General features: G+C 39.4%; 1 long non-coding RNA gene across 5 annotated transcripts in view; it reads right to left on the minus strand.

The window, feature by feature from the left end:
- LOC101431865 (uncharacterized) overlaps nt 1–16,228 on the minus strand; it is a 37,566-nt gene extending 21,338 nt beyond the window's left edge. For all 5 annotated transcript variants that reach the window (XR_009183448.1, XR_187813.4, XR_002798842.3 and 2 more), the window contains exons 1-2: nt 16,119–16,228; nt 4,175–4,634 (exon numbers count right to left, since the gene is read on the minus strand). This is a non-coding gene — a long non-coding RNA (uncharacterized lncRNA). The remainder of the gene's footprint in view (nt 1–4,174; nt 4,635–16,118) is intronic.
- Nucleotides 16,229–25,059: the final 8,831 nt, after the last annotated feature.

Below are 25,059 nucleotides of genomic sequence, written 5' to 3' on the forward strand. Positions count from 1 at the left end.
GTTTTCTATCCTAGGGCATTTAGGTAAATCAGGCTCTCTCAGCAGATTCTCCTCTCCTCTCTTCCTAGGCTCTCCCCAAGTCAGCTGGTATGCTCCACCAAACTCAGTAAAAGGGGAGGACAGAAAATTAAACCTGCACTCCTTGGGCCCCTCTGCACCTCCCACCGAAACCCTCCCATTCCTAGAGTTAGCCCAGCAGGCTAGGGCAGTCCCAGATTTCCATGAGTACTGGGTTTGGGAAACAGAGGCCCAGGAGAATATGGACTCAGGGTACGTGGGTTTGTGAGATGTGGGTTGCAGGGGCTCAGGGGACACAGGCTTAGGGCTCATGCATTTAGGGGAACACAGGGCTTGGGAACTCTGCCATGTGGCCAGGAGTTCTCAGAGAAAGCTGAAGCCCTTTACCCTAGGGAAAGTATTTACCTTCTCACAGATTCCAAGTTCAGTGTTAGAAACCTGCAGTTTTACCTTGAGGAAGCACTAATTTTGTCACGGTCTCTCCAGCTTGACAACCAGACACCTCCTGCTTTGTAGTTTCTCAAAAAACTCCAGCAGGATCATGTCCACTTACCAGTTCTGGGGTCCATGTGGGTCTTTCATGAAGAGCTGTGCAGATGCTTTTTAGTCAGCCAGCAGGATGTTGGTGGGCATCCAGCTTGCACATGCACTCCTGGGACTGCAGGGGAACTGCAGCCTGGCTCACCATAAACCACCATGCCCCCTCGCTGGCCCTGAGGACAGGCACTAACCACCTGCCAGTGGTTCCCACTCTTGCACTCCCTCCCACTCTTGCACTCCCTCATCCTCTCACTTCTTCTGGGTATATAACTAGTAATGGTATTGCTGGGTCCCATGGCAAGTCTATAGTCAATTCCTTACAAACTGCCACACAGTGGCTGTACCATTCTACATTCCCACCAACAGTAAATAAGCATTCTTATCTCTCCACATCCTCTCCAACATTTACAGTTTAATGACTTTTTAATAGCAGGCAATCTAGTAGGTGGGAATGATATCCCATTGCAGTTTGATTTACATTTTCCTAATCATTAGTGATACTGAACATTTGTTCATGTGTTTTTCATCATTTGTATTTCCTTTTTGGACAAGAGACTTTTCAAGTCTTCTGCCCATTTTTTAATTGGGTATTTTTTTATTGCTGAGTTGTATGATCTCTCTGTATAACCATTAATGGATATGTGAGTGCCAAATATTTTCTCCCATTGATTCGGCTTTTTCACTCTTTTGACTGTCTTTTGTATTACAAAAATTTGAGGAGGTCCCATTTATCATTTTTTTCTTTTGCTGCTTGTGCTTTCGGTGTAAGGTTTAAGAAATTACCACCTACCATAAGCTCTTGCAGATGCTTTCCTATATTTTCTTCTAGTTTTATGGTTTTCAATTTTATATTTAGGTCATTCATCCATTTTGAGTTAATTTTTGTATAATGTGAGATAGGGGTCTTCTTTCTTTCCTCTGGATACAGATTTCCAGTTATTCCACCATATTTACTGAATGATTGTTTGGGCTAGTGGTGAGGACTTGGCCACCTTGTCAAAAATCACTTGACTATATTTGTGAGGGTCTGAGTTCTCAATTTGATTTCATTTGTTCCAATGTCTGTTTCTATGACAGTGACATGTTACTTCTACCACTATAGCGAAGTAATATGCTTCAAAGTCTGGAAATGAGTATCCTCCCACTTTGTTTTTCTTTAAGATCTTTTTGACTATTTTGGGCCCCTTACCCTTCCAATTAAATTTGATAAATGGTTTTTTGACTTCCGCAAAAAAGGTTGTTGGGATTTTTATTGGGATTGTGTTGAATCGTAAATCATTTTGGGTAGAATAGACATCCTAGTCTTCCAGTCCATGAATATAGAATGTCCTTTCATTTATTTAGGCCTTCTTCAGTTTCTTTTAGCAAATTTTGTAGTTTTCTGAATACTTGTTTTCACATTCCTATTTGAGTTTCCAGAACATATTAAGGTCTGCTTACACTCATGTCTGAATTGAGGCCTTCAGCACCTCACTCAGTTCCAGCTGCTCTTTCAGCTTTAATTTGTAACTTTGGATTCTTCTGTTCTTGAGTGTTAAGACACCCTATAGCCTTTCCTCTACTTCTTTTTACTCACATACTGATATCATGGGTCTTGTTAGACATTTTCATAGATTTTATTTGTAGGTTCTGGGTATTATCTTGCTAGTTCTGCCTGCTTCTTTGGAAGCATTCAGGGAGGGTAAAAACTTATGCTGTAACACCTGCTATCCTCGCAATTATTTGTTTGTTCTTATCTTCCCTTCATCCACAATTCACAAATACTGACTAGTCACAACAAGCTCTCTCCCATTCCTTGGTGAGGAAGGTCCTTGTTCCCCCTTCTCTCCAACTTACCAACTCCTGCTTATGTTTCATGGCCTCACTAATTGTCATCACTTCCAGGAAGTCTTCCCAGATACATATCCCAGGTAAAGTCAGCAGCTCCCTCTTTGGTGTTCCCACAGCAGGGGAATATGCCTTGGCTATAGCACATATTATACCACTTAGTGTCCTGCCTGTACCTCGATTGGACTATAAGCACCTCAGAGCAAGAACCATGTTCATTCTTTCTGTGTCCTTGGTGCCTGGCCCAAGACCCAGGTCACAAGTAGACACTTGGTAAAGTTCATCTTGAATGATGAAATTTTACTATATCCTGATAGGTCTTAGAGCTAGTTACTGGCATAGTATTATTTCCTTGTTTTTCAGTGGTTTATAGGGTACAAGAAGCTTTTGCACATATTACTGTCACCTCTTCTTTGTGTTGTTATGGTCCATTTCCTGAGAACTTTTCTCTTAGCAATTTTTATTTATATGGTTTGTCTACACCCATCAGACTAAGCTAACCAAGTGTAGGAACCAAATCCAATCATGCTTATATTCCAGTACTCAGTCTTGTTCTAGGCTTTGGGTGGTACTCAGAGTACCTGCATTCAAAGACATCAAAGTTCTGAGCAATGATGACATGATCTTGTCTGTCACACAGCCCATATATGGGTTTGGCCAAGATAAGGGTTTGAATCCAGGTCAATCTGGCCAGAAAAACCATGCTTTGCATAAGCGCCTCATGCAGGTATCCTTGAGCCCAAACTGGTAAGCAAGTCCAAAGCATCTGTGTGGATTATGGGGAAGAACTGTATAGGCAGGGGTGGCTCTCAGATGGGTTAGGGCTTGGTGGCCTCAGAGTGGAGACCAGTAGAGTGGGACATGTGGTCAGATGAGCATGCTAGAGAGAACATCTGAATCAGATCACATAGGCAAAGGAGAGGGCCATTGCTTTCTCAGGAGTGAACAAGGAGACAGTGTCTTAGGGCATCAGCATCCCAGCCAGAGCTGGACGGAGCTCAGTGGACATATTGTGTACACTCCCAATGAAGCATCCTCCCTTTGCACCAGCCAGGGGTGAGGCTGTCTGCCTTAGTGTCCTCCTTTGTAAGGTGGGGTTCTATGGTGGCCTGTGCCTCCTCTAAGGAGTGGGCATGCTGGTCCAAGGGCCAAGAGCTGGTTTTGTGTGGAACTCAGTAGGGAGACTTTGGTACCCACAGAGGACTGAGGGGGGGGGGGGATGTGGGGTCCAAGGGTCTCCACTGTCCACCTAGCTCACCAAGACTCTCTTCTACTTGTTGTTGCTATTCTTGTCCAGGTTGATGAGGTGATATAACACCTCTCACTGGTTGTAGACTATCAAGAAGGAGTTGTGATGCAAAACACTGAGAAAGAGCACATATGGGGATTTCAGGGGACATCATAATGGATGTCCAGAATGAGGAGGAGATGCTGCTGGAGGCCAGGAGGAGGTGTGGCTAGAGGTTGAGCTGACACCTGAAATCTCTGAAAATTACAGGGAGGTCAAATCACTGGACTGTAAGGACAGTGAAATAAGCAGAAGCTGTGGACCAGTGTCTAGATCTGAGGGTCTTCTAAAACTTTATTATGGAGCTGGGACTTCTTGGCCCTTTTAGTGGGTGGAGAAAGTGAATGCTGGACCAGGAAGGGAAACATCGATTGAGGAAGAAAAGTCCAGGAGAAGGGGTAGACAGTCACCTTCTTTCCCTGGCCTCAGGGCATGCTGGGACAAGTCTCATGTTCATTTCCTCCACATTAGAGCTAAGGAGGAAGCCAAGTGCATACTGACCTGGTTGGCTGTGTCTCTGATGCTGAGAGAGGGGCGGCACATATGTTGGGCACTGAAGTAGGAGCTGTTCCTGGTACTGAGCTTGCTTTGGTGGCCTGGTGGCTGGATAGAGGGACCATCCTATCTTGAGGGTCTCTCCCAGGGACATGGTCACCAACCTCCCCTGCAACCACTGCACCCTGTGCTTTGGGGAATCTGCTGAGTGCTGCCAATGAGCACAATCCAATTTGTTCCAGCTGTCTGAGAGATCATTTGGCATCACCCCAATACACAGAGATGGAAACCAGGGTTGAGATTCATGAAGCAACTGACTCTAATCACAGGGCTGGACAGGTGCAGTGTTGTAATAGGTACAAGCAGACTGGAGCAGCTGGATCTTAGCAATCACCAGGTATTTCTTAGTGGTTGTGCATTGGCTTCCTGCATATGAGGTCCCAGGTTCAATCCCTAGATCCAGTACCTCAAAAAAAAAAAAAAAGTAACTTTTATAAGTACCAATTATATTGAAAGCTACCAGCTTGAGACGGTCAACAGTTACCATATTTTGGTCACAGACCTTGATTTATACATTTAAAGAAGGCATTAAACCATCATCTACTCCTTTAAGCAAAATTAACATTTTTCCTCTCTGCCCTCTTTACCATTCTGCTCATGTCTTCACTAAAAGCATATCATAATATATGGAATTATCTGTCTGAATCGCCCACCTCCATCTTATTACCTGAGTGTTACAAAAAGGCAGGGATTTCTGGAAGAACAGATATACAATCAATATTTCATGAACTGATTCACTCACCCCACTGGCAGTTCTGATGGATTTTCCCTTTAACTTGAGGACCAAGACCCTTTGTTACTGAGGTGAGACTGTATTATAATAGCCACCAGGTAGGTCTGTGGTAAAAGGCCCTATCTGGCAGCTGTCCTGGTTTTCACCCTGACAATAAAACAGCTAGCATTATTAAGGTCACAATATTTCCAAGACAAGCTACCAAAAGGATGGCTATAAATAACTTTATTAATTCCTGCCATTTTCCCATACCTTCACCAGCAGACAAGAGTGGCTCTAATGATCTGTGTATCTCAAGGAAAGAGAAAAACAAAATTCATGAATAAATGACTTCCTTTACTCTGGAGTACTAGAAAGACTATTAGAGGACTACAGGTAAGGGATCCAGGACAATGACCCAATGTAGGCCTATTTAAAATATTGCTCCAGATCCAAAGAACTATTCTGACCCTACTATTTTTCTCAACCTCAGCTCTAATGACATTTGGGACGAGATAATTATTTGTTGTGAGGGAGCTATCCAGGACATTGTCAGATGTTTAGCATCATCCTTGGCCTCTACCCAACTAGCAAAAATGTTCCCAGATGTTGCCAAATGTTTCCTCAAGGGAATGAAATCACTGCTGGTTTAAAATCACTATCTTGAAAATCAAGGGAGGTTGGGAAGCAGATGTGGCTCAACTGATAAGAGCGTCCGCCTACAGTATGGACAGTCCATACCCATACCCATGGCCCCCTGACCCATATGGTAAGCTCGCCCACACACAGTGCTGCCACGCTCAAGGAGGGCCGTGCCACGAAGGGGTGCCCCCACATAGGGAAGTCCCATGTGCAAGGAATGCGCACTGCAAGAAGAGATGCCCTGCGTGAAAAAAAAAAAGTGCAGCCCGCCAAGGAGTGGCACCGCACACACAGAGAGCTAATGCAGCAAGATGACACAACAAAAAAGAGAAGCAGTTTCCCAATGCCGCATAACAATGCAAGCAGATGCAGAACACACAGCAAATGGACACAGAGAGCAGACAATGGGGGGAGACAGGGAAATAAAATAAACCATAAAAAAAAAAATCAAGGGAGGTTATGCAGAGCCAATTAGGAAATAAAACATATTAAAATATTTTTTCTAATATGGAATATTATATTAAGAACAGACCATAAAACATATAAATACACTCTAAGAAAACATTTTAAAGCAACCATTCACATAACCACAACTGAAATTAAGAAATAGATGGATGTCAATGGTATAGCACAGAAAATAAAGGCATAACCACAAGAGACAGACAACTTAATTTCAAATCCAGCTCCACCAATTACCAATTATTTACTGCCAGAGAAGTAATCTAACTTCTCTATACCTCGGATTACTCATTGCCAAGTGAGGATGACATCAATACCAACCTCATACAATTTCTGAGAGGATTAGCTGAGTAAGTACATTTAGTGCACTAAGAACAGTGCCTGAAATAGTGTAAGCATCCAATAAATGTCAGAAGGTATTAGGATTATTATGAGGCTATTCTGCCATAAAGAAAAGAATGAAAAAGTCAGGGGAGAAAGCTAAAATTCTCAAATACAAAATAAAACATGAGACAGAAAACACGTAGTCTTCATAAAACAGATCTACTCCCTAAGACTGTCCCCCCCTTTAAGAGATCCACTTTATTTAAATCAATATCTCTGCCCTGTTCATGGGCCTCAATCAGTTGTTTAATAACATCTCCTTATAGTCACCACCAGCAGCTGAACAGGGCTGACATCTCCTGAAAATACTCAACAATGTAAAAGTCCTATTATTCAGTAAGCATTTTTTAATCTTATTTGAGGTTTTCCCTGACAAAATCATTCCTACTATGCCAAATGAGTAGCTCAAGTTCACAAGACACTAACCCTCTTATTTATACTTTTGATCTTATCTTCTGTATATGTAATTACAAAACTGATTTTATCTATATATGGGAAAAGTTCACTTTAGCAGCACATACACTAAGCTAGAATGACAGATACAGAAAAGAGTAGAGACAAACAGAAGAATAAAGAACCTACAACATGATCACAATATCAGGGCTTAAAGAAAACACCCAGCTCACTGCTTTGCTGTTAAGATGGAATGAATTGAGGAGGCAAGGCAAAGGAAAAAACAGAAGAATATTACAGGGGGAAAAAAGGAAAAGTTAGACCTTTACTCCTGCCTTAACCTTTTCCCATCATAGCAGCCACCCCTAGGAAATATATTAATTTGTGAATGTGTGTTTTTATTTCAAATACAGGACATGTGATAAACTGGATACAGACAAGAAATAAAATTCACTCAGCTTGTTCTCAAAGATATTTATGAAATATACTGGCATACCTAAGTTCCCTATATCTATTCCACCCAGTCAATTGAAATTTTTGAGGGTAGGAAATGCATAAGAACTGAAATAATAATGAAAACTAGTGTTAATGATGTCATTTTTCACCTATATTTTTCAAAGTACTTTTATATTTAACCTTCCACATTAAGCTGAGAAACATGTAAGATATTGAGAGCCCTTTAGATAGGAAAAGGACACTTAAGCTAAATCTATTCAAATAGATTTCCCACACCTGTGGGAAACATGTCTTGCAGGAAGAGACATGCTGTTTCCATGGCTACGCTTTTAACATAGGAATGCAGCAATTAAGCCTTTTCTGTCAACAGGACAAAGCTGTCTGGGGCAGGGAGAAATATGAGCAAACACTTTGCAGTCTGAAAGGAATATTAAATCTTTGTACTCTGAGATAAGTTCTTTAATTTATAAGTTCTGTTAATGTGTAGTTACCCTGCTTGTTATCACAATAGCTTGAGTATATATAATGCCACTTGTAGAAAATAAAGTTGTCTGGGGAGTCTCTACTCGCAGACCTCCTGATCCCAGCTCTCTCTCTTTCCTTCTTTGTTTCATTCTCTCTTTCTCTTTGTTTCATTCCCAATACCCTTTGGGCCCAAATCTCCAACACACACCTATCTAATAAAAGAACCAGGACTAGTTCCATACTCTAATTTGTAGCCACTAGTATTTGCATAATACTTTAGAATTCACAAAGACCATTTAGATGCATTACCTGATGCTCAAAATACAGTTAGGTAGAGGGAACAGGGATATTTGCCCACCCCATGAGGGTGCTACCAAGGGGTTGAGTCGGAACTCAAGTCCGGGTATTTGCAGAAGTATTGCAATGCAGAACCTAAGGGAGGTTTATGCATCTGTCCACTCTCACTATGTTCTCCTAGCAACTAGTGCTTCTCTTCTCATCCAAAAGGCAAGAGCAGAAACTGACATGTTCTTACATGACCCACATCCCCACAATGACTGGTTCTGTTGTAGCAATTGAGAGAGGTTGAGTTATTTGCATATAGAAAGCCAGGATTCAGGAATGATTTTGAGAAGGAAAAATGATTTTTATTGATGGCCAGCCAGACTCAGGAGCTTTCTGTTTCAAATCTGAGTCCTGAACAAGAATTTTGAGTTCCTTTTATACAGAGAGGAAAGGTCAAATTGTTCTTTGTTTCAGTGCTCAAATAGACTTCAATTAGTATATATCGTCCACATCCTAGGTAAGCTTTTAGCATGGACCTTATACATTCTAGATAAGGTTTTAGCATATTTGGTTTGCATTTTCCCTGAATAAAGTTTATAGAGTTTGCATTGCTAAACTGTTTCCTGGGACTGGAGTCATTGCCATGGTCACCAAGGGCAGGACTGCAGCCTCTTACCATCCCACACCCACAAGTCACAGACAGCTTAGGTTATCTACAAAGAGATGAAGGGTCTCCCACCCATAACCCACATCATTTTCCCCCCTTATGCCGAAGTTTAACTTGCTAAGCTTTGGCATAATTATTGTTGGTGCTATGAGGTGGGTGGCTGTTTGTTGTTTTGATTGCTTACTTTACTTATCAATTTTCAGTGTAGCATCAGGATTCTGTTTTTAGAAGTTTAGAAATTTTCATTCTCGACAGCAGAATCCTGGGGCAGGGCCTGCAGTCATCCTGGGGCCTCTGGTGCTCACATGGATTTTCAGTCATGCTCCAGATCCATCTATTAATTCTGTTTTACCCTTAAAGAGTTTACACCTGAATCTTAAAGGGGTGCTGACGGGATATGATCTCTTTTTTGTAACTGCTTCCTTCTGGCCATGGGCTGTAGTCATTACTTTACAAGGTGTAAAACTTTTATTTAATTTTAACTGGAGGAAGATGGATCTGGCATTCTGTACGAAGTTGGATGAAGTTTTTATATGGTTAATAAGATGTTCACTCTGAAAGAAACAAACAATTAAAATTTTGGAATACCTGTTTTTAAAAGAGGACATTGGATTACAGAGGTAGGCAAGGTTAAGTGCTTATAAAGATGGCACCCCTTTTTAAAAGCTGGTGGGAACAGTATATATATATATATATTTCTCTAAGTTATTTTCAGAGAGAAATTGCAATAGATACTTAGCTTTGTTTTGAAGACACATTTCAGGCTGTTTAATAATTGGCACTCGTGTTCTGTTAGATACTCCTGGTGAACTGGCACCTTTTGGACAGTTGGTTTCATTCAGGATTAGTGCACTAAGATGAAAATTTTCTTAGTTTTTAGCTGTGGGAGTGGATTAGAACTACAGAATAAAGTTTTTTTTTTACATTTCGGCTTTAATTGTACAATCTCTGGTAATTTTGACTGTTTAATAGGTGACCCATTATTAGCAAGCCAGCCTCATTTTTGCTATACAGTAGAGTACAGTAGAATAGTAAGTTGGCTGAGCCTGACTAAGACCCTTGCCTTATCTTATCGACATGTTTATTAACTATTTGGAAGTTAACATGTCTAATATACTTTTGTATCTGATCCAGAATAGAAAAGATAATGCTATAATTATTAGGCATATATTTAGGATAAAAGGATAAAAGAACAGCACTTTAATATTAATTAATGTATTACTTAATGCATAAGGATTCTGAATTGCAATTAAGAGTTTTAAATTTCCGGACTGTAATACTTTACATGTTATCTCTCCATGGGAGCAGACTATGATGCCAATTGTGTTCAAGTTTTACTTACAGTATCCTGGTATCATGGCTCCACTTAGCATGTTCTTCACAGTGAGCAAGTCACAGCATCATTGATCCTAGAGAGAGTTTCCAGTATTCTATTAGCCTGGTGCATAGTGCTCTCTGGCACTATGGAACAGTGCCAGTCTGGAGGCGATATCCACGGTACAGTTGGCTGTACCGAGTCATCACTGGCTGCTGCAGGAGCTTGAAACTGCAACATAGTTTCCATCGACTTCAGTAGCAGAATCAGAGGCTGACAGAGCAAATATTTCTATTTGAGGGGTCAGTGACCAGCCTAGCCAATAACTCACATGGAGAGGCAACCTATAATGTATTCAAGGCCTGGTTTGAATGCACAAAAGAGTTCGACAATGTTAAAGTTTATTCTTTGTTTTTATATATATTTTAAACAATTTAATGCAACACATTATATATATCAAATGACTGTTTACTTATACAATTTTACCATTTAGGTAATAGTAGATATTTTACTTTAGTAATAGAGGGAAAAACTTTTTCATTGTTAAAATGAAAACAGAAGATTTCCAACAGAATCAAGATAACTTTTTATTACCATTTATTTAAATATGCACCTTGCGGTGGCCTTCAGACAGGTTTTATTACCACGAAGTTATTCTTTGCGACCAATACCAATCCAAGTTTTTAGTTAACAATGACTTCTAGAACTAGAACTATTTAAACGTTTTCCGTTTAGAAGATGTTTTACAAACTTTTTATAATTGACTACAACCACATTGACTAGTTACTTTACATTTAAATAAAGTTATTAAATTATAATTACTAACCAAAGAAATTTACTTTATTTAAGAGAGCATATCTACAATTTTTCGTTTTTAGCTTAATTCCATTAACATGAACTTACAATTTTTATTACTCCAAAGATTTTTTACTTATGTTCATTTATTTAATGGGTATTTTATAAACTAAGGGAGATTACACTTAAGCTAAATAAAATTGAAACCATTATAGTTTATGCAAGGAATGTTCTTTTTTCTTTTTACAGGAAGCTAAAACTTTTTTCTTTAAGTTATGAAAATGAATAATTTTAAAAGCACATTGACTACCAGATTTCAAAACACATTAAACAATTACTTAATTTGTTTAATCATAATCCAGGAAAGATCTCTCTATATAGTTTTCATGAACTTTACTTACTGAAATTTGTCAACAGAACCACTAACTAGCCTTATAAGGATGTTAAAAGATTTAAACTGGGAAATTACAGGGCAAACTGATTTTTAATTCCCCAGCCTAGTAGATAGGTTTAATCTACCACACCTAGTCCTGCCCTCAAAGCCCTTGCAAAGAGGAGGCCTTTTCCCAATAGTTCCTATAATCAGATTTTTATATGACTTTTCTATCCTGCTTAGTCTAATTTGGTCTCCAAGAATATTTATTCACATATATAAACGCATATTTAATTTTTAACAATTTGAATAGAGCTTTTTAAGAATTTTCATTTGTTAATTTGATATTATCATCCTGATGTATGAAGACATACACTGAACAAATGGGCAGACACAAATAGACACAGAAACACAACTCATTGATGTTACTTATAATTTGCATTAGTTTATACACTGTTTAGCTTAATTTGGGGTCCAGAAATATATATTACTTATATAACTGCATATTTAACCTCAACAATTTGTGCAAATAGGCAGACATGAATAGTTTGACACAAAAACATAACTTTAGTTACTTAAAACTTCCTTTTTTTTTTTTACAAAATAAGTGTGACTGCAAAACATTTCAAAGACTCCTGAAACTTCTTAATTTGCACTATGACTGTGCAGTTTTGCACAAGAATTTTGTTTCTTTACTAATGGCTTGTAACCAAAATGTTCTCAATGCTTTAGCACCATTTTCTTTTGTTTCAGAACTTTCTATTTTACCTTGAATTTAGCAGAATTTTGGATAAGCAACAAGATTAATTCTATGTATATTTACTGAGGCTATTCGAAGCCTCAGGGAGACAGACTGGTTTCTCTCATGAATTGCTACTCTTAGGAACACTGACAGTTAAGGCAGGAGACTACCCCTTCCCCGCTTTTTTTTCCCAATCTTTGGAGATAATAAAACTCCAGTGGTTATTTAAACCCAAGGGCTAAGAATTCCACCAGGCAGCAATTTAGTTTACACTTGGATTCATGAGAAAAAGCAGGATTACTAATACCAGTAGGACAAGAGACAGGGATGTCCCCAAGTCCGCCTTTCCCTGGACTATAGGGGCAGAAGCTGCTATGAAATAACCATAGGCAAAGGCAAGGGGTGAGGCTAGGCTTGAAGTAACCATAAACGAAGGTAAGGTTAGTTTAGAATTTACACTTACAATAATAGTTTCAGGCTAAATTCACCCAGTTACTTCAGTTATTACCTTTCTGCTGTTTTATAATATAAATGCATCTATACATGATCTTAACTCTTAGTTACAGTTTTTATTAATTTTTTTAACCTTAAGGTGAATCAGATACCTTTATTAATTAAGCTACAAGAATTTTATTAGTAACAATTCTGTGAAGTCCTGCCTTTTCTTAGTAATGGAACAAATTCTCATCTGCAAGTTATGCATTTAATTCACCAGCAAGAGAGTAGTGGAATTTAAAGATTCATTTTAAACTACGTTTTTACCTTTTTACCATGAATTCTTAGAAGCCAGCAACTGACAAAAGCCAAACATAGATTTCAAAGTGGCATTTCATTCCTTTCTTTTTCTTTTTCCTCTGTAGTCTCACAACCCTGAAGTTCCCAGCCAGACCACTGAAAAGGCTATCAAGTGATTAGAGGTCTAGTGTTTCAAGCGATAGCCTCCTTTCTTCAGACAAGTTTACAGTTCTAAAACATTTCAAAGTACTTCTATAATCTTACAGAGAGAAAGATTCAGAAAAGTAAAGAACCTGGGCAGAATGCAAATGTATTTTGGCCTTGACACCCTAGGGAGGGACCTTTACTGCATTTATTTTGATTCTGCTTTTCATCCCCTTCACCTTCCCCCTTCCAGGCAGTCGGGTGCACAACAATCAAATAGGAATGCAGCTTATGAATAGAAGGTGTGGATTCACTGGAAAGGGGCAAGCCACTCCCCCCTTTCCAGCTTTCTGCCAAAATGTGCAGACAGAACCTACTCAAATTTGGCACCCCTCCCGGGGACCCAGCCACCCTGACTTGTTTTGTTGGGACAGCCCCAACAAACCCAGGTGCATGGTGTGCGGACAGAGATGGCCTCCAAGCCCCAGCAAAGGGGTGGACCAGAGACGAGGCAGCAGAGCACACTCAAACATCCAGACTCCGCAAACATCCAGACTCCGCAAACGTCCAGACTCCAAACATCCAGGCTCCGAAGTTTTGCCCCATAATCAATTCACCCCCTTGCCAATGGCAAGGGAGGGTTCCAGCTCAATTAAATTCCACCACTTTACATAACCACACAACTCTAACACCAGCATTGAGCTGACACAGACAGAAGCACAAAGGTCACTAATCTGACCCACAAGTTCTATATATGTTTTTTTCAGCATGGCTGCCCCCACAGCCATCACAAATCTTAGAACACTTAACAGTTCAAAGGATGGGCACCTATCCAAGTGAGGCCAATCTGAACCAATCTCATGGGGAAAATCATCAGCCCTCTCGCTAATGAAAGAAGTTGTGGGATATCAGTTTGGGACCTTCCAGCAAGCAAGCATCCTGCCAGTAGAAGAAGCTAGTCTGCAAAGATAAGGAAGTCATCAGAGACAGGTAGAGATGTAAAAGCCCTGGCAGTTATGGAACCCTTTCATTTACTTCAACTCATTTCAAACTTCACTTTAAGGTTACTGTCATTAGGTCGATTTACACATTAGAAAAATGAGGCTAAGGAAAGTTAAGAAATCATTGTAAATATCATAGCCAAGATGCAAATCCAGTTCTTTTCTCTACAAATTCCATGCTTTTTCAGCTGTACCACACACTGCTTCTAATTTAATGAGGAAAAGTAAACACATTGAACACTTTGAGAGAAAAAAAAATCATCTGTAAACAAAGCCAAATGCTTTCCAAACCAAATAATTCAGCATTTCAGAATTCCATGAAGGTGCCTAAGGGCCATGTAATGGAAACAACGCCAAATTTGATGTACAGCAGGGGGAGGGAAGAAGAGGAATAAAGGGAAGGGAGAGCTCTCTTTCCCCATTTCAACCAAAACAGCTCTGCTTTCATCTGTTTATATACTGAGATCCTCTGTAAGAATTTATTTGGAGAAGAAAAGGGGGTTTCAGATAAGATGTGAAAACCACTAGTATAGCCCTTGAGTGAATCAAGAATTAACTGGAGGAATAAATTAGAAAAGTCTTCATGGAGGAATTGTTTAAACAAAGGGCAGGATTAGGGAGAGCAATCCAGAAGGAACAAAGTCATATATAAGTATTACCTATTTTTGTGTGAAGAGCACTTCGTAATCAGAATACAGGCTTTCTGACAGGATTTGATAAAAAACAGATACAGGGCCTGGCACACAACAAAAGGCTTATAATTGTCTATTGAAATGAATAGACATGGTGGCTAGGCAAAGGCATTTAAACAGAATGCAATAGACAGTGGAGAATCATATATTAGGTTTAGGAATAAAAAGATCAAAGGAGTGTTTTAAGAAAATGAGTTTTTATACATAGGAAGAACGATTCTGAAAGTGAAAAGAAAACAATCTGGGATGCTAAGTACAAGGTTCTTGAAAAGCAATATGATAAAAAAATAAAAAACACACAAGATAAAAAGTAAAAAAATTTTGATATTAGTCTGTAATACCTGGCTCTCAACCCCTACTGCTGTGAGATAATGGGAAGATCAACAAGTTCAGAGAGCTTCCACTTCCTAATCTGCAAAACTGGGATAAATACATATATACTTCAAAAGACCACTGTAAGAATCAACTGAAATAATGGACATAAAGTCAAAGTACTATTCAAGTATTAGGTATTGATGAATGTGGATTAGAATGGTGATGCCCAGAATGAGAAATAAACAATTTCAAGAGGGGATTTCTAAATAAGAACTAACAGGGCTTGATGACAGTTGACACCAGAACAGTAAAGCTGTATGGCCTGACAGAGAAAGAGCAAGTTAGAAGATGACAAATAATTTGGGGCCTGTAGCATTTGATGGGACAAGATAACCAACTGCGGGTAACTTGGAAACTTAGACCTGTTGTTTGGAAAGGACGTGGCAGTTGATACCCAAGAGGCAATGGAGTTGCCTCTACTTAACACAGTAGTTAAGGACTCAGATTTATTTATTATCTTTATTTCTTATTTTTGTAATCATAGAGACTACAAAACCAATCAGCTCCACACCACACTTCTTACATAAAATTTGGCTCTAGGCAAGTTATTTATCTCCCTGAACCTGAGCTTCATCTGTAAAATAGAGGTGATGTTAACTTCTAAATTGTTATAAAAGCTCAACAAAGGGTAGCTCTTGTTATAATAACCGGCATCATTATTGAACCAATTGCTCAAATGAGTGTACTGAGATAAGGCTACAACCACTGAGAAAATACTTGAAATGCGACTCCATCCTGTTGAAAACCAAAGGATGGAATTGCTCCGTTCTAACTCAGGAGATACAATACAGAATGGGAATTACTGCACAACTATTTCACGGAATCCAAGGGTTCCAAAAGGGTTTCGCTTGGATTAAAAAAAAAAAAACTTAAACCTTTTTTTAAAAATCTTTTTTTAAAAACCCACCTCAAATGTACAGAATAAATCTTAAAAATCCGAGATTGCCTTAAATCGATCAGGCACATAAACTCATTTGAGGGCACACCTTAATAAGAAAACTACCATCTACGCAAAAGACACCGAGTAGCTGCCAAAGTGAAGGATGTAAGAGTTAGACACCGAGGCTAAGTTTAAAAAGCACGACAAATAAAACGAGAAGGCACAGTACTAGACTAACCCCCAGGTGGCAGGGGACTGAATCATGCAGCGGATTCCCGCGGCAAAAGTTGGACTCCGCATCCGACCCCAAGCGTTCGCCCCTTTCCGACCACCCCCACGTTCTCCTCTCCACTGTCAGGTACCCTCCTACCGCACCTTTCCGTCTCTGCCTCATTCCTGCGCGGTGGAAGGAGACAGCCGACAGAGACAAACAGCAGCTACCAACACAGACCTCCGGGAATGTTAACAGCCGCAAAGACACTCAGTCTGTCGTAAAATGACGGCTACTAGAGCGTAAAGCTTTATCCTGAAGACTTGCGCAAAGCTGTCGTCCTCCCGCCTCTGGGGCGAATTTAGTCTGTTGAGTGAGGACAGAGGTTGGGTTCCTTTTGAGCCGGCTTGGATTGAAAGAGCCATAAGCTAAGTAATAGCTTCTGAGCGAAATGGCATTTTGGGATTTAAAAGGTTTGATTAGACAATACTGCGAAGGGACAAAGCTTATGCATAGAAGCTGCTCCAGGAAACCTAGAGCGTGTCTGCGGATGGTCAGAAAATAAGGGTTTAGGGGCCCAGATGCTTCACTTCAGGGGAGGCTGAGGGGAACTTGAATAGGGAGACGTCAAGAAGATGAATTCCATAGGGTGGTGGAAACTAAATTCAGAGGCTGGGAGAGACCCAGCAAGAATCCAGTAGCAATCTGAGGTGCAAGGATTGTAGCCATTTGATCACACAGAGAAGTATCAGGAAAACTAGGGTGTCTCTCCAGGAAAAAAACACACACGCACAAAACTTTGCAGTTTGGGGCAGGACTTGGGATAACTTTTTCCTGAACCCATTCATGATCTATCTCCTTTGTTCGTAGACCAGAAATTAAGATCCTCTCTCATTCATAAATATGGGAAGAGCTTTTATTGGTTTGCTTTTTTTCTATCCAAGAAAAAGATATGCGTTTAAAAGACACATGCGTATGTAAAGACTGTCTCCAGTTACTTTCTACTAGAATTGAGGCAACTTGAAGTCATTGACCCACCACATTGAAACTGCCCTAGTCAAACTTTGTAACTTCCCTTCTTGCCAAAATCAATGGTATTTATCTGTCCTTTTCTCACTTTAGTACCAACTGACATGTCATCTTCCTTGGAAAGCCTTTCTTCCATCTTGCATAATAGACGCTCCATTTTCTTGGTTTTTCTTCTACTCTTTCTCAGAGTCTTATGTGGACTCCTCCTCTGCCACACCCTCAAAAATATTGACAGAAGTCACTGCTCAGCCTTGTCTCTCTCAAGGTTATCCCAGAGTACCACAGCTTGAAATGCCATCCATATGCTTCCAATTTTGTAGCCCAGCCCTGAAATCTCTCGTTTTTGACATCTTGTTAGATTGAGTGTCTAACAGGAATCCCCAACTTAATATGTCCAAAGCAAAACTCTTTACTCCACATTTGCTCTTTCCCAGTTCTTTATCTAAAAGCACCATCGCTCACCTCACAATCAGCAGATCCTTCTGACACTTATCTCCAAATTATATCCTCAGTCCAACTACTTTCCACCCTTCCCTTTACTATCACTTCAGTCCAAGTTACCAGCATCTTGCACTTACATTTTGCAATGAACCAGTGGTCTTCACACTGTTTTTAGTTAAGTGCCTCTTTAAAGAACTTTCTAAAAGTATTTACCTTCTTTCTAATCTTTGAGTTGACATATAAACTTTTTATTATACATTTAAATTGTTGCAAAGGATGCAATTTCCAACATATTGTAAATATTGCTGTTCTTAAAAGGATACCCACTACTATCTATTTTATAAGTATATGAAGAGGAGGAGATGGAGCTCAGTGGTTGACTTCCTGCTTCCTATGTGCAAGGTCCCAGGTTCAATTCCCTGTTACCTCCAAAACAAAGAAAAAAAAGAAACTTTTTTACATCAGAAAATTTACGTTATTCCTTTACCCACTTGTAAGCATATTTCCATTCCACTTTTTTTTTCCTCAGAATGTTATCCTTATGTAATGCATCTTAAGCTTGAAAGACTTATTAATCACACTATCATTTCCCAGCATGAAAATGTTTGTAAATCGAACATTTTTTTAAGTTTTTCCTATCACCACGAGTGCATTTTGAGTTGTGATTATAATTAGTAGTATACAATTGATTGAAAACAACTTAATAAATTACCAATTCTTCTACTCTTTCTCAGAGTCATTGAATTTAAAAATAAATTTTTAGGAATATATCTTAATGAGATAAATGAATTTGATTTTGTAAAAAGGTATATCTGTGGATAAATATACTTAATGCTAGAAGAGAGAGCGTTAAGCCTTTGTTTTATAGATGGCATTGCAGAGAAACATGTCCACATAAACAAGTAGATGACAATGGAAGGATTTTATTAGAGTGGAGTTACTTCTTTGAACTTCTGAATTTTGTGCCAAAAATGTGCATAGTCATCTTTCATGAAAATTAATTTTCATGACTTTTCCATCTGGCAAATCTATGAAGCCATCCTAAGATTTTGATGAAACCAAACAACTTACAAAAAGATTATTCACTTTCTTAAAACACAAACACCAATATTTCCACTTGTCCATCGTTTAGCACACTGTAGATTTTTATACCCAAAGCAATGCACCATAGAAATGAGCTAAAGATATGTTCTTCTCTTGTAAAGTGGAAGAAGGACCACTGAGTGAATGAAGATAGGAAAAGAGCATGTACATCTTCATTACAGGCAAATGATTGACCTGAGGAGAGTGCATGAGGAGGTTTATTTCCTCAAAAAAATCTAGGTCTGGTTACCTCTTAGAAAGACTTTGCATATTGCTCAAAGATACATGTACACCCTGCAATAAGTGACTGATGTCCTTGCTTCCATTCTTGTTCCCTTTTAGTCCATTCAACTGTCACAGTTATTTTATAAAACAAAAATCAGGTCTTGTCACTTCCCAGCTTAAAACCCTTCAATTGCTTCTGTTTACTTTTTAAATAAAGTCCAAACTCTTTACAAAGCCCAATATGATCTAGCCTCTGCTTCTTTCTACTATTCTTCCTTTACTCCTAACTCTAGAAACCCTTGCTTTCTATCTGCCAAGCTTCTTCTCACCCCAGGCCCTTTGTACTTTCTCTTTCTTCTATATGGGGTATTCTTCCTCCAGTATCTTCATATGGCTGATTCCTTCTTGTTATTCATGTTTCCGTTCAAATGACACCTGCCTAGCCTATCTGAAGAACCGCCCCTTTCCCATCTCCTTACCCTATTTTAGTTATACCATTTATCATTATTTCAATTTATTTTTTGTTTATTTACTTATTCACTTGTTGTCACTTCTCTCCATTGTATAAAGATCCACAAGAACAGTAATACTTTGTGTTTTTCACCTACATATTCTAATACAGTGTTAGAACACAATATGTATTTCAAATATATATTTGTTGAAAAATGAATGAATAGACTATCTGCATATTTCCTACATTGAATAAATGAATTCATAATTTTGTCAACAAGATTTATTGATTATCTGTTATTTTCCAGTCACTGTTGTAAGTGCTTGAAATACATCAATTAAAAAAACAAATAAATATGACTCCTATATTAGTCAGCAAAAGGGTGTGTGGATGTGAAATACTAGAAATATGTTTGCTTTTAAAAGTGTTTATTTGGGGTAGATGCCTACAGTTATCAGGCCATAAAGCATAAGTTACTTCCTTCACCAAAGTCTGTTGCCACATGTTGGAGCAAGATGGGTGCCAACATCTGCCAAGGGTTCAAGCTTCCCGGGTCCCTCTCTTCCCAGGGCTTGTTTCTCTCTGCCTTTGTGTTATACTCTAAGTAATATGTGGAGCCACTAGAGAATATTGAGTAGAGGAATGATATGATAAGGATTATAATTTAAAAGTACCTCTATTTTTGTGTGTTGCGAATAGACTGTAGAGTGAAAGGGTAAAGCAGCAAGATGAGTTAGGTGACAATTATAACCAATCCAGTGATTCCCAAATTTGATGCACATTAGAACCACATGGAGAGGTTTGAAAAAACCCAGTGCCCAGGTCACACTCCACAATAATTAAATCAGAATATCAAGAGGTGAGAGCCAGACTTTAGTTTTCAAAGATCCTCAGGTGATTCCAGTGTATAGCAAAGTTTGGGAACCTTTAAACAAAGTCAGAGTGATGGTGACTCAAATCAGGATAGTAGCAGAGGAGATATTAAGTATCCAGATTCTGAAGATATTTCGAAGATTTCAACAGGATTTCCTGACAGATCAGATGTGGGGTATGAGGGAAAGAATGTGCAAAGGGTGGCCAAAGCATTTGGCCTGAGGAGCTGGAAACATGTATTTGCCCTTAGGTGAAACGGAGAAGACTGTGGGTACAACGGGGTTTGCAGAGCTGTCTCAGAAGGTCAGTTGTAGACATGATGTGTTTGGGCTGTTTAGTGAGCAGTGAGACATGAAAGAGGCCAGGGCTTGAGATATAAATTTGAGAGTTAGTGGCAAGTAAGTGACCCTTAAAGGTATGATACAGGACAAGTGTGAATAGGAAAGGGAAGAGACCAAAGACTAGGCCTCAGGGTATTCTATTATTAGCAGGTTGGAAAGAGGAGGAGGAACTAACAGAGGAAACCAGCAGTCACCTCTAGGGAGGTGGGAAGAAAACCAGGAGAACGTGATTTCATGGAAACTGAGTGAAGAAAGGATGTCAGTGAGGAGGGAATGAGCAACTGATCAAATGTTGCTGATGGACCAAGCAAGATGAGGGATGAAACTTGTCTAGGATCATCGGTGACTTTCACAAGAGAAGTTTTGTTGAAATGGTAAGTGTGAAGCCTCGACTAGACTAGGTTTATGATAGATTGAGAGGAGGGGAATTGGAGACACTGAGCCTACACAACTCTTTGGGAATTTTGTCAAAAAGAAGTACAGAGGAATGGGGAAGGTGGGGACAAGAAGAGTCTTTTTATTTTTGTTTTAAATTTTAATTTTTAAACTATATATATATGTTAGTTTTCCACAACAAATACTCTTTGTCTTGTGTATTAGTCAGGCTTCTCTAGGTAAATAGAATTGATAGGATATATATGGATATATATGGATATATGTGGAGAGAGAGATTTTTTATAAGAATTATGTCACATGCTGTGGGGATTAACAAGTCCAAATTCCATAAGGTAGGTCATGAGTCTCACTGAAAGTGAAGATGAATTCCTCAGGAGAAGCAGGCTGACTGAAATAGAGAGAGAAATTCTTATTTCTGACAGCTGAAATCTTCAGTTCTGGCTTTAAGACCTCCATCTGTTTGGATGAGGAGCTGTTCCTCTTTACTGAAAGCAATTGCAGATGCAGTTAGCTGTAGATAGTCAGCCATAGACGCATTCAACTGATTAATGCTTTAAATCTGTCTACGAAGTATACTCACAGTAACAAGCATGCCAGGGCTTGCTTGATCAAACAACTGGACTTTGTAACATAGCTGTATTGAAACATGACATTAACCATCACATCTTGTAATAAGGAAAATCTTTCACAGAGTATTAATAAGGAAACCAGACATCAATCCTCTATTTTCCTCACCTGTGAAATGGGGCTAGAATTAGAACTTTCCTCACTAGGCTTGTTAATCACTTAATGTTCTGAGACAAGCATCATTGAACACCCTCTAGATACCAGATATAAAGGACTTGGAGACATGTGGCCTGCCCTTGGAGTTGACAGATGTTTCCAAATGCAATTAAAATTCAAAATGTCATGTGCAATGGTAGAAAATGGTCAAGTTTCTGGATTAGGTGGAGAAAGTACCATAACACTTCCTGGGGGACATGTCTCCATGAAATGAAGATGGGATGGAGCTGGCCACAATGGGAGCCACAGATTTTTGAGTCCTGGAACAGAATAGAAAGACATGGAAGGATGAGAAAATATAGCCTTTAGGGACCAGCAAATCATTGGGGCTAGGCACAGAATCTGTGGAGCCACCTAACCTGAGGGAGAAGCCAAAGGGCTGACACCTAGTTCAGAAGGGTCTTGTCCACCTAAGCAAACAGCTAGGACTCTGAAGTTCCCTGCTCTGGGTGCACATTAGAATCCCCATGGAATCACTGACAAATACAGTGGCCAGGCCTTCTCAGGTTCATTGAAATCAGAATCCCTGGGATGGGGGCCAGGTTAGACAGTAGGGACATTTTATGTGTTTAAAGTTTCTGAAGGACAAGGCCTAGAGCTGCAGGGTGCCTAAGAGTTACCTCCTGAGAGCCTCCGTGTTGCTCAAATGTGGCCAGTCTCGAAGCCAAATTCAGCATGTAAATGTGTTGCCTTCCCCCCAGTGTGGGACATGACTCCCGGGGTTGAGCCTCCCTGGTGCTGAGGGATTACTACCAAGTACCAGCTGATGATGTAACTAGAAAATGACCTTGAATAAAAGGGTCAACTCGGACAGCAGAATATCTCAGTCTACATATAATACCAGGTCTTAAAAATGCTTTTTGACCTGAATAAAAGGGGGAAATGGAAAGGACACATAAGTTTATATGGCTATGAGTCTCCAAAAAGAGCCAGGAGGTTATCAGAGGGGTTGCCTTTATGCACACCTCAGCAGAGTCCCAGAGACAGATAAAAGTAGATGCAACCCTAGGTATTGGTTCTTCTGAGGGCTACAGAGACCCACAGGTTCTATGGTTATGGCAGATGGAGTTCAGTGCCATGTCAGTTGGCCCTACTTTGGAGTTTGTGTTTCTGTGTGATGGAGCTGGACTCAGATAGGATCTTTGTCCACAAGCCTCTCTGGTTTCTTTTATCGGAACTGTAGTTGGTACTGGGGTTTAATGTATACCCAGGGAACCTGAATCTCTGAACTGACCATGTGATAGCCAGGCCCTGGGTCTCAACAAACTTCAGCTCCTACACTCTGGTTTATTGGACTTACCCCACTCAGCTAATATGGAGGTGAAGAAGGCCAACCACCACACCAGGGAGCCAAGAGTGCCTACAACTGAAAGCAGGAGAATTGTATCCAGCATCCATGTGGAATCTAAGTCCCCTCTTGATATAGATGTGGAATGGACATGGCCATTCTAGGGTCCACAGGATGGAGGAATAGAGTATGGATTAGAGTGGACTTACTGATATTCTATTTATGAACTGTTGTGATTAGTAATTGAAGAAAATGTGGCATTGGTGTGGAGAAAGTGGCCATGGTGGCTGCTGAGGGTAGGGAGTGGGAAGAAGAGATGTGATGTGGGGGCATTTTCGGGGGTTGGATTTGTCCTGGGTAGTGCTGCAGGGACAGTTACCAGACATTGTATGTCCTCCCATGGCCCATTGGGTGGACTGTGGGAGAATGTGTGCTATGGTGTGGACCATTGACCATAAGGTGCAGTGGTGCTCAGAGATGTATTCATCAAATGCAATGAATGTCTCATGATGATGGAGAAGGTTGTTGTTATGGGGGGAGGAGTGGGGTGAGGGGAATGGGGGGTAAATGGGGATCTCATATTTTTTTTAATGTAACATTAAAGAAATAAAGAGAAAAAAAGAAAAAAAAAAAAGAAAGTTTCTGAAGGGATTCTAGAAAACCACCTGTGTATGGGCAATGCTGAATTATCTGGGACTTTCAACAGTGGACTGATCATAAGAGATTTGAGTTGCAGAATGAAAACTAGAAATATTTAAGTTTGACAAGAAGTGTAAGAGTGGCTTCACTGTCTTACATTCCCACCAGCAGTATATGACAGAGTTTAGTTCCCCAGCATCCTCACCAAGATTTGGTGTTGTCACTACTTTTTTTTTTTAACAAATCAATTTTATTTAAATACATATTAATAAAGCATGAATCCATCCAGAGTATACAATCAATGGTATTAGGTATAATCACATACTTGTGCATTCATCACTTCAATCATTATTAGAGCATTTTTATTATTCCAATAATACTAAAATACAAAAAATAGACAAGCAAAAACTCATCACCTCACAATCTCCCTAGCTTCCCCTGCGTACATAGCTGCTATTCTGTTTCTATCTCTCTAGTTTATTTGTATTTATATTTTGTTACAGTCTAATATATGCAATGAATATTACCCATATTCGTATTTCACATGAGGTTTCACTAATGTCATATAGTCCCATGTTACATTATTTATCTTTTATTCTAGCAATATGAGATCTTAGCCTTTGCCTTTCAACCACTGTCCTACCCATATAATAGCTCTGCTAGTTACAAACACTATGATGTACTTCGACCTTTTTATTCATTTCCAAATATTTACTAGCAACCTTGTCACCAATTCTGCACAGTTTAACCCTCAGCTTTCCATTCTCTACCCCATTCTATTTTCTGGCGACCTATAGTCTAATTATTAACTCCATGAGTTTAAACAGTATATTTAGTTCATAATAGTACATATAGTATTTGTCCTTCTGTGTCAAGCTTGCCTCACTTAAGAATATATTTAACAGGTCAAGCAAAGAAACAGCCAGTAGAAGGAGAGCTAAGCATGTGTGACATAAATATAAGTACGTGTGATTTTGCCCCGGCAGATAAGTAGAAGATCCAATATCAGTGATAGTGTTTGCCTTGATTTTCTTTACTTTGAACTTTGTATTGGTATTTGTATGGTTTTCTTATGAATGAGGTCCATAATGCCAAAAGTTCAAAGCAATCTTTAAGGCCACAGTCTATTCATCTTCAGTTCTTCCCACATTTTGATCCCTTTGCTTTTTTGGACTAAAAATATGTCTAGAGTTTCTAAAGGTTGTCCTGATAATGACTGCCTGCCTTCAAAGGTAGCACACTACCTGAAAATGAAGGCACAAAGAATAATAGCCTTCCCCTAGGGTTAACGTGGTTGCTCGGGTTGCCAGACAGAGCAGATTGGAGTAAATGTCTGACGTTTTACTGTTGCTGTTTGTAACACAGCTATAAAATTAAAGTTCCAGAGGGAGTTATTTAAAACTACATGACACTCATTTCTACATCAAGCAACCCAATGTTGTTTTATTTTGGTGAATTTTAGTTTTGGTAAATTTCAAGATTTTTAAAATCAAGAATCAGTTTATATATATCATCTCCTATCATCCATCAATCCAGTCATGTCTTTTATTTCAGTG

Source organism: Dasypus novemcinctus, chromosome 25 (assembly GCF_030445035.2).
Source record: "Dasypus novemcinctus isolate mDasNov1 chromosome 25, mDasNov1.1.hap2, whole genome shotgun sequence".
NCBI lineage: Eukaryota > Metazoa > Chordata > Mammalia > Cingulata > Dasypodidae > Dasypus > Dasypus novemcinctus.